Source organism: Phodopus roborovskii, unplaced genomic scaffold (genome assembly GCF_943737965.1).
Source record: "Phodopus roborovskii unplaced genomic scaffold, PHOROB, whole genome shotgun sequence".
Lineage (NCBI taxonomy): Eukaryota > Metazoa > Chordata > Mammalia > Rodentia > Cricetidae > Phodopus > Phodopus roborovskii.
This window is the reverse complement of record NW_026125640.1, coordinates 1713818-1724817: the sequence shown is the minus strand read 5'-3', so window position 1 is coordinate 1724817 and position 11000 is coordinate 1713818. Positions and strand designations below refer to the sequence as shown.

Genomic DNA, 11000 nt, shown 5'->3' with positions numbered 1-11000 from the left:
ACAACTTTAAGTCATGACTTGTCCTGACCTTGTTGTATATATACCATGCCTTCAGGTCTCCAGATAGCAAATGGGAGAATAAAGTTAAAAAAAAAAAACAACAACTCTCAGTGTCTCAACTGGAGAGTAGGTTAGACATGAGGTACGGGCCTGAAAATTCAGGGTGACATTAGCTGCTTTCATGGAGGGCAGAGCTCACTAACTTCCACCTGGGAAGTCCCTACTGGGTGAAGAACCCCCCCAGCTCTGCCCACACTTCTCACTTGCCCCAACCCTCTTATTTACTGGGCAAGAATTACCTCAGCGATGGCTGAATGTCCTAATTCCTCGGGCTATTATAAAAAGGTCATGAGGAATGGTTCATCAGGTAAAGGTGCTAATTGTGAAATCTTGTTGAAATGGGCTCGACCCTTGGAACCTACATAAAAGTGGGTAGAGAGCACTGACTCCACAAAAAATATGTAATGGGTTGCCTGTCCTTAACAAAACTGTATTTCTCACAGTTCAGGAGACTAGAGATCTCAAGATTAAGACGCTGGCATCTTCGATACACCGTGATACCCTAGTTTCTGGCACAAACGGCACTTTCTTGCTGTGCTCACATTGTCAGGAGAGGGAAAGAGATCTCTCTAGGTTTGCAAGTGTCCAACCTTTTGTCATTGTGATAAGACATTGTCATCTACAAATGTATTAGGCCTCTTTCATAACTGTGTTGGAACAAATGCAACGACATTTTGCAAGTTGGACTTACCTGCCTCCACTAGCTTATTAAAGGATGTTAATAACATATAGAGAGGTTTTAACCTTCATGATCTCACTATCCTTCCAAGACTCCCACCTCCTCGTTCCATCATCTTCAGGGGCAGGATCTGAAATCAAGAGGATGGAGATATTCAGACTGTAGCACAGATGCTATCTTAATGAGTTCTTCACAGCTCTAAAAGTTCCAGAACTGGCAGGGTGACTTCTCCTCAACCTTCTGGAGAGATTGCATGCCTTGATTATTGTATTGTTGTCCCAATCAATAGACAGATATCACTAGTGAAAGTCCTTCATAACACACTCACATACACACACACACACACACACACATTTCTAATGTGTGGAATCAGGAACTGGAGATGGCTGGGAGTGGAGTTGCTCCTAATAGACTAGTTCTGCCATTCCACAGGAATGAAGCCTGAGGGTTATAGGAAGACAGTGACATAGGCAGTAACATGACACCAGTATTTGTCTTGATAATGTGATAAGTGTTGATATCTGGAGAAGGAAGCTGACCTCACAGTGCATAATACAAATGCAGAAATCATAACCATTGCTAAGCATTTGTTATGTGTCAGGCATGATGCTAACCTGTTTTGCAAGGATTTTTCCATCTCATTCTTCTAACAAGCTCATAAAAAGCACTAGCATTGTCTTTTGTTTTGATTGAGGAAGTAAGGTAATGAAGACAATAAATGGATCTTCAAGATATCATAATGTTGATAAATATTGGAATGAGATTTGAATTCACATATTCTGACTTCAAGATATGCTTTCTTGTATTCTGTGCTATGACTTCCCTGACATTAAAGGCCTTAAGATAGTAAGTGGTCATAATACAAAAGATCTCTTGCAAGAATAAGATACCCAAGCAATGGAGTTTCAAGAGGGCATGAACTACAGAAGGTAGGATGTGTTACACTAACAAAAACCCTGACCTCAAAGAAATTTCGCCTCAGTCCATCTTCTGTTTATACAACAAAATACTCAAGGAAACACCTATAAAGGAACTATGTTTATTTAATCATATTAGAAGCTGTAAGCTCAAGAACTCTTTAATAACTGCTGAGGGCCTCAAGGTAAATGATGCCATGATGAGTACATACGGAAGAAACCACAAGGTAAGAAAGGAAGCCAGATAGATTCAGGGGCCAGCTTGCATTCCTTCCTTCCTTCCTTCCTTCCTCCTTCACTCCCTCCCTCCCTCCCTCCGTCTCTTCCTTCCTTCCTTCTTTCCTTCCTTCCTTCCTTCCTAGAATCCCTCCTTCCTTTATCCTTCTGTCTCCCCAGTAACTTGCTGTCACATGAACTAAATAGGATCCTCTTCAAAATACGTTAATCACTTCTGCAAGCAGTGCCCCCTAGTCACTTACCTTCCACTCTACCCCATCTCTTAAAGGATCTGCTACCTCTCAATATTCCCATGATCCTATGAGCATGTGAGGGAGAGTCATAGCAAGATGGGGAATGCAAGGATTAGTGGCAGCCTGGTTGAACTTGCTACATATACGAAGAGTATTGAGAAAGTGGTCAGGCTGCCTGAATTCACTGCCACACTGATATGTTAGTTTCAAAGGGGAAGGGCCAGCCTAGTACAGTTTGAAATTTGAGGTACTCATGGTTATAAGCTAAAATAAAACTCAAAAAGCAAATCTGTAGGCATAAAGAATAATAATAGTGGCAAATAACATTGTTTACTATACAGAATGCTCCATTTTAAGTACTTATTTTATTATAATAGTCCTTTGAGGGAGATACCATGATTAACAGCACTTTACAGAGGAGAAAAGTGAGGCATAAAGATCACCGAAGCATGCAGCTGTTCACTAATGCTTTGTGATGCCAAGTGTAACCAGCGACATTAGAATCACTTGGAAGCTTGACAGAAATGCAGAACCTCATGCACAATCCACAACCATGGAATATTCCGCTTATATTTTAACAAAAATTCCAGAAGATTCATGGGCCTATCAGAATCTGAAAAATGTTAGACTCTGGGGTACTCTTTATCCCTGCTCATCAATGCTGAATTCTCACCGTGGCCTACAATGAATTGGGCATCTGCTGAGCTCAGTTCCTCTAGAAATGACATCGGCAATTTCTGAAGACATGATAGTAGGTGAGATAGCCAACATTTGCTATCATGTTGTATATACAAAGATTTGATTCTCAGTTTCTATTTTCTTTTAGTCATGACCTTAGAGCAACAGTGATTAAGATGAAATCCCCAAACTTGTCAGTCCCATTCTAGTCCATTTCCTGGTTGTTCCATTGGCGAGTCAACTGATTGGGTCCTTAAAAATCTCTGATCTTTTTGTATAAAGTAGACATATGTATGAAATAGAAACAAAATTTGGGGATGCCACAAGGAATCGATAAGACAATTCATAGAAAGTGCTCAGAATTAAACATAGACAATAGTAATTAGGGCTTATAATTCCAATCTTCACAATCTTCAAACTTTTCTAAGTATATTGAAATTGGCTGTATAAATAATTCCTAACCAAAACACAATTGCCAAATAGTCCAATAAGTGTTTTAGGCTTATTTATTTATTGCTTGCTTGTTTGTTTGTTTTGAGACAGGGTTTCTCCAGGTAACAGCCCTGGCATTCCTGGAACTAGCTCTGTAGACCAGGCTGGCCTGGAACTCATAGAGATCCACCTGCCTCTGCCTCCCAAGTGTGGGGATTAAAGGTGTGCACGTATTTATTTTTATATTTTTGAAATCCAAGTGAGAGACTCCATCTCTCCATATAAGATAGTGAACTGTAGAAAGGAAGCACTGTACAGGGAGAAACAACTTGCCTTTGGAACAGGACTTCAAAGAAGTTGTCTTCCAGATTACTCAAATTTCGTATAGTTTGCCTACACATTGTTTCTACTTGATCTTTTTAAGTAATAAAGTTGCTGTGCTACATTGTTCTACTTAGACTTTTACAGATTCCACAAAAGACAGTTATTGTCCCCTACCACACAATTCATGTCACTGAACAATATAAATAAAAGAGAACATATATCCAAGGTGTGTGACAAAAGAAAAATTAAAAAGAGTTAATAGAGTCCCTAAATACTTTCTCTTCTCCATTACTAATTCTATGTACTGGTGAACAGAGTTTATTTAATTAATCTGTATCTGTTTCAACAGCAAATCACAAATCCATACACTTTAGTGTTATTTTGCCCAAACAGAAGCTATAGAACTTTCAACAGTTATTTTTGATATAACTTTTGGGAAATGATTTGTTACACACTAAAAGCTAATACAAACAGCAACATTCCACCATCAGTACCTCTGATATTTGATAATTGTCACAATTTTTATGTTGAATTGCTTCTTTTTCACTTAGAATCATAAAAAGGCATTTCTCACAAAACACACATATGTGCATACCAGGAAAGACACACATTCTTACATATCCTTTGACTTCAATTCAGAGGGAAAAAAAGGATTTTAGCTTTCTGTTTTCAGACAGTCTTACGGTGTAGTCCAAAATGACCTTGAACTTACAACCTTCCTGCCTCAGCATTTAAGTGTAGAGATACAGATTAACCAATAATTAACAATCAATAATTGAGTCTTACTTAAGACATTTCACTCAGGTTCACAGGCATGAAGGAAACTGCCCAGCACCCAAATGAGCCAGGAATATGTATGTATAGGAATACCAGCTGACTCAACAGCTGGAGGTAGTTATTCAAAATTAAATATTCCAGCAAGGAAGTGAATCTCTTCCCCCAGCCTGATTGTCTCTTTCTTGCATTGGTACTGCTAAGCCTCACCTGATTTTTTTCTAGAGGGCTTCAGCAGCTGCTGACTAAAAGCAGCCGAAGTACTCTGCTAGGGTTCTGCTATCCTCCCAGAGGCTTTCAGGTGAGCCATTTCCATGCTCTAGTCACAATCATTAAATATCTGCTTCTGAGCCATCCTAAGAAACACGCCACTCCACTTGATGAGAAAATAGAGGTGAAAGAACAGCTGGGGACAGGGGCAAAAAGGCTAGCCAAAAAGGGCTTGGGACCAGAAGAAGACCAGAATTATGGAGAAATAACAGAGCCTGGCACATACTATGCCCTCAATAAATGTTTTTTGACTGAGCCAATATACTGCAGTCTGGCCACAGAAACAGAACTTCATCTCTGTTTTCAGGTCTTAATGCAAATGAACTTGGCTATCCTTGCTGAAGCCTGGCTTTCATTCCAAGGTCAACTCTGACTGTCAGATCTTAAATGTCAGCACAAATGATTTGTGATTACCTTAGAAACTGAGATGTGGGCCAGCAGCTTGCTCTTCAAGTGACTCTGGCCCAGATCATATCAAATGAATTAGTGCCCTCTGTCTCAACTAGACCTTCTGGTAGAAACCACTTTCCAAGTTATGGCAGGTGTTAATTTGTGCCTGATGCACCCCTGCATCAATGCTAAGGTGTACTGTACACATGTGTTCATCTATTTCTCATTGCCCTACACAAAATATCAAATGCAGCATTCTTTTTCAAACTAACAAGCAAGAGAAAGGAGGAACTTTCTTAAAAGTGTTCTCCTGGCAGCCTCTTTTGACCTATGCTTAACATTCTGAGTAATGTACATGAGCAATTGATTGCAATGGTAGGAAGGTCATGCAGTATCAGCCTAGCCCACATAGGAGCATGTGAGCCTGCAGACAAATTGCAGCCAAGCTTCTGTCCAAATGAGATTGTAAGATGGGCATGCCAATTTTAGAGAATGTATATTTTCTGGATTTATAATACAATTTGGAAAAATGAGAGATACTGTCATTACAAATTCAATATAGTTCAGGGGATGGGTAAGGAAGGAGGGAAGTGGGAGTATTGTTAGTCAATTTATCAAACTCAATGTCCCTAATGCTCTCCTTGTGCAACCATGAGTAATCACGGTAGCTTCCAAGGAAATGTTTGCAATCTTAGGTAACAACTGGATAATATCCATTCAACAATTATGCATTTGAAAGTTATCTGTAGCTACTGCAAGAAGGGTAGGCAGGAAAGGTGACCCCCCCCAAGGCAGGTATGTGGGTAAAAGTCTGTATAACGTGGTTGCCTGGTAATTTTAAAAGCCTGAACTATAGGGACAGGTAGCAAAGAAAAGGAGGTATCAATAGTGAGCCTAACAACAATGGTCACTTAGACAGAGATGCATTCAGAATTCTAGACCCAAATTCTTGAATGAAGCTCGTTTTTAATTGATTTAAGTTTTCTCCATTTAAGATTAAAAAGAAAACCAAATACACAGAAAAGTTGAACAAACTTGACTGGGGACACTCATATACCCAATGCCTATGATATACAGTGGGCATTTACTTTCTTGCTCCTCCACCATGTTATTTTGGGGATTGTTTAATAGTGATTTGCAGACACCAACTCACTTCCCTCAAATCCATCTGTATGCATACCACTAACTGAAGTTCAATACTGGTTTATGGCTTTTTCTGTCTCTTGAGATTAAATTAACATACAATTAAACATATGTGCTCCCATACATCTTAATTATGCCATTCGGTAAATTCAAGCAAAGGCATAAAACTAACTGGTCAACCTAAATCCCTATCAAAATACAGGATATCACCTAGAAAGTAGTTATATTCCTATCCAGTAAATCTCTGTCCCTAAACTTCAGAGTCCATCATTTTTCTGATTTTGTTTACTGTAAATTAATTTTATAAGTTCAAATGTACTGTGTGTTATCACTACATCATTCTTGTGTTCATATGAATATTTTCTTAATTCATTCTTACTGTTGTGTTTAGTAGTGGCTAGTCCTTTCTTTTTTCATTTTATTTATTTATTTTAATTTCATTTTATATTCCAACCACAGTTCTCCCTCCCCTCCCTCCTGCTATCCCCCCTTCACCTCCCCCAACCAGGCCGCTCCCCATCCACCTCTACCAAAGAGGAAGGGCTCCTATGAGAACTCAACAAAGCTTGGTCTCTTCAGTTGAGGCAGGACCAAAGCCCCATCCCCCTGCTTTAAGGATGAGCATGCCATCCCACCCTAAGGAATGGGTTCCAACAAGCTAGCTCATGTACCAGAGATAGATCCTGGCCCTTCTGCCAGGGGTCCCTCAGATAGTTCAAGCTTCACAATTGTCTCCCACATACAGAGGGCTTAGTTCAGTCCCCTGGAGTCTCCACAGGTGTCAGTCTAGAATTCATGAGTTCCCAAAAGCTTGGTTCATCTGTCTCTGTAGATTTCGCCATCATGATCTTGATCTCCCTTGCTCATGTATTCATTCCCTCCTTCCTCTCTTTGACTAGATTCCCAGAACTCAGCCTGGTGCTTGGTTGGGGATCTCTGCATCTGGTTCCATCAATTACTGGATGACAATTGGGGTAGTCACCAATCTGATTATAGAAGAAGGCCAGTTCAGGCACCCTCTCCTGTACTGCTAGTAGTCTTAGCTGGGGTCTTGTGGGTTACTGGGAATTTCTCTAGTACCAGCTTTCTCTCTAACCACATAATAGCTCCATCAAGATATCTCTTTCATTACTCTCTCACTCTGTCCCTCCCCTAACTTGACTATCCCATTCTGTCATGTTCTCATCTCCCTCATCCCCTCTCCTTTACCACCCCCTTGCCCTCAGTTTACCCAGGATATCTCATCTAATTCCACTTCCCACTGCAATCCTTGTTACCTATCTTCTTTGGAGCTGTGGATTGCAGTCTGGTTAGCATTTGCTTTACATTTCGTATCCTCTCATGAGTAAGTACATACCATGTGTATCTTTCTGAGTCTAGGTTACCTCACTCAGGATGATGCTCATCTCTTCTTAATGTTGAATAGTATTCCATTATATGATTCATCACAGTTCATTTCCACATTCAACTATGATTTTATATTTCACTTTTTTTCAGTTCTTTCCTTTTGGACTGTCATGAAAAATTTTGGATTGGTGGAAATATATCAATTGATAGATATAAGTGAAACAGATCTGTCCACTCATATTCTACTTTTTCTATTATCATGTAGTAAACACTGCCGAGTGGCTTTTATTAATTTCAAATTTATATTATTATTTTGTTTGTTCATAGTGTGTATATATTGTCATGGTGTACATGTAGAAGTCAGAAAATACTCTGTGGAGTCTGTTCTCTCCTTTCACCTTTATGTGAGTTCTTAGGATGAAATTCAGGTCATTGAACCATATGGCCAACCCTCAAGTGGCATGTTTTAAATATGACCTTAGAGTTGAAATCCCTAAAAATACACTATCTTATGTGTTTCACATTCAATGTGTATATAGGCTGTATTGCTTCATAAAGGGGCATAAATAGTTTGTTCTTGATCTCACCTGGGATGAAGGATACATTTATGTGTGTGTGTGAGAGAGAGACTGAGGGGGGGAGATACATTTATGTGTGTGTGCTGAGGAAATAGCAACAACTGTTAAAATGAATGCTGCTGAATTAATTCAATTTATATATTTTAAAAATGCTTTGACTTCAAAATTTAAGTCTAAGGACAGGTTACTGGGGAAAAGGATTTCTACTTTTGTTTCCATAGAAAATGAAACGCTGTGGTTTCCTTCCAAACTAACATGGTTTGATCAAGCCAGACCCCCTGGAACAGCATCCTAGGTGATCTAACAGTCAAAACAGTTGGGAAGAGGGAGCATTGCAGACCACTACAGCCAGGATTTCTGGATTAGGATCCCCTTGTCGGCGCCCCCTACCAGCAGGAAGCAGTTTGGAAAGAATGACGCCCAAATTCCCAAATATTGTTTATAAATGTTTGTTTTAATTTAAATGGGCCTGGTTATAAATGGTTAATGATCACAAACAATTCTTTTAAAGGTAAAAAGGGGATTATGGTATAGATATAAATACTTTGTTTTAAAATGGATTTTAATTTTGGATACAAATTTAAGGTCAATTTTGTGATATGTATATTTCTCCTCTTGTTTAGGTATTGTGTTTATATGGCTCCTTTAGGAATGTAATATATAATTTAGTATAGATTATAGATAGTTACTTATAATAGTCAAAACTTATACTTAGGTAAGTTAGGTTTTCTAGATATACAAAGATGTATTTGAGATAAATAGACATTTTTCAAACCTTTCAAAGACCTACAGAATATGGCATTTAAAATGGTTTAGGGTTTTTCTTGACAGTGAGACATAACTGCTCTGGGCAACACCACCAGCATCAGAATGGAAGATAGACCTTGAAGAAACTCATTATGGAGTTTACTTTCAATATGGTAAGACTAGCCATTTGGGCAAGATACTGTTCTTTTCTGGAATGTTCAACTTTATGCTCTATAAACTGGACATGCAGCATGCACAGGAAAGTGACTACTGATACAAGATGGACATTGCTACAGGGTTCCTGCTTCATTAAAGAGTCTGCCAGACAGTCTGCAGGACACAGAGAAAAGTGACTGACAAACTACCAATACAGGTGGACAGTTTAAAGTTTCCTGCTCTGCTGAAGAGTCTGCCAAACACACTATGGCCTATAGGCTGAAGATGGAACATTACAGAAGAACTTCAGGTAACTGACCAGGCAGTGAGTTGTCTCTGTCATTTCTAGAGTTTATAAATTATCCTTCTGTGGTCTTTGAAGTAGTTAAGGACAGATAGTTATGGTTATAGTTTTCCTTAGATAGGATTAAAGGTAAGTTACATATGGGACTTTAGACTCACAAAGATAGGATAGATGATGGAATATTTTCTTTAAATCTTGCTAAATGTTAATGGACTGAACATTGTTAATGATGGCTCTTATTTGTTAACTGGTTTGTTACATATTTTGCTATTTTTTTGCAACATCCAGTTTCTTTAATAACAGATCTAGGATTAGTTTTTGTAGCCACAGCTGGCCCTTCTGCCTCTGGCACATTCGAACTTCCAGCCCTTGGAACGGACATATGGTTTGGTATGGTTGTGTGGGGTTCCTGGGACCTTGCCAAAATGTCAGTACACCTCCTGGCCTTTCCAAGGTCCAGACAAGAGCACAGTGCCACGGCCCTTGGGAGACTCCAGGACTAGCTGGTCAAAGGTGATGCTCTTACCCCCAGCCTTCAGGATGCGACTTTGGGCCCAGCTGCTCACCCTCAGTGCACACACCTTCAGCTTGGGCACTTCGAGAATCCACACATCACATCATCTGTGACTGTCCCCACAACCACAGCTGTCTTGTTCTCTCATCCAGGAAGCTTCATCTTTCGGATCATCCAGGACAGGGGTAGAGGTGGTCAGTTAGTGTGACTCATAAAGAACCTTTTCAGCACAACCTGATTGAAGGTGGAGTTGGTTCTTCTGGACAGAAACCTGTACAGCTTGACTAGCAGCTGCAGGTAGATGTCCTGGCTCTTGGGCTCCTTGCACTGAACCTTTCAGTCCTTGTCATGTCGAATGTCTACACCCATGATGGCTCCTCCTGCACAGCCAGGTCTGGAAAGCATATTTTGCTATGTTAAGGTTAAAACCCTTCTTTTTATTTTAGACAGAAAAGAGGAGATGATGGGAGATGTCATTCTGTAAATATGTTTCTCGTATTGGTTAGTAAATAAAGCACTGTTGTTGGCCAATAGGAAAGCAAGATAGGCAGGACTAGGAAACAAGGAGTATTCCAGAAGGAGTAGGGAGGATTCAAGATGGAAAACGGAGAGGTAGAACCCCAGCCCCTCTCTCCAGTAATATAAGACCACGTAGTAAATTAGATTAATAGAAATGGGTTAATATTTAAGACAGAGTTGGCTGATAAGAAATTAGTAACTGACCAACATCATTATATCAAATACAGAGTTTCTGTGTATTATTTGGGGCTGGTGTGGTGGCTGGATCCAGGCCAGCAGGGAAAGAACTACTCCTAACAAGAGAGAGAGAGAGAGAGAGAGAGAGAGAGAGAGAGAGAGAGAGAGAGAGAGAGAGAGAGAGAGAGAGCTGGGTCCCACCTGTCCCACCACCCAACCCTGCCCAGGAGAAAGAATTATAGTGGTATTTCTCATATTTCTTTTATTATCCTAGATTTTAGAGGGTGAAAATAAAACAGCCTACATTAATCCATAGTGACTTAAATGCAAGAGCTCAGCATCCATGAAATCAGAGTTTTCCAGTTTGTTTGCTTGTAAATTCTCTCCTCTCAAAACATGTGTTATGGGGGCTGGAGAGTAGGTTCCATGGTTAAGAGCATGTACTACTCATATAAGGAACCAAGTTCAGTTCCCAGTACCCTAAAATTCCAGTTCCATGAGCCCCAATGTTCTCTGGCCTC

The 11000-nt window shown here is 39.8% G+C and overlaps 1 pseudogene; it reads right to left on the bottom strand.

Annotated features, from left to right (window-relative positions):
• Positions 1-9580: 9580 nt before the first annotated feature.
• LOC127217107 (60S ribosomal protein L18-like) lies at positions 9581-10152 on the bottom strand (annotated as a pseudogene).
• Positions 10153-11000: the final 848 nt, after the last annotated feature.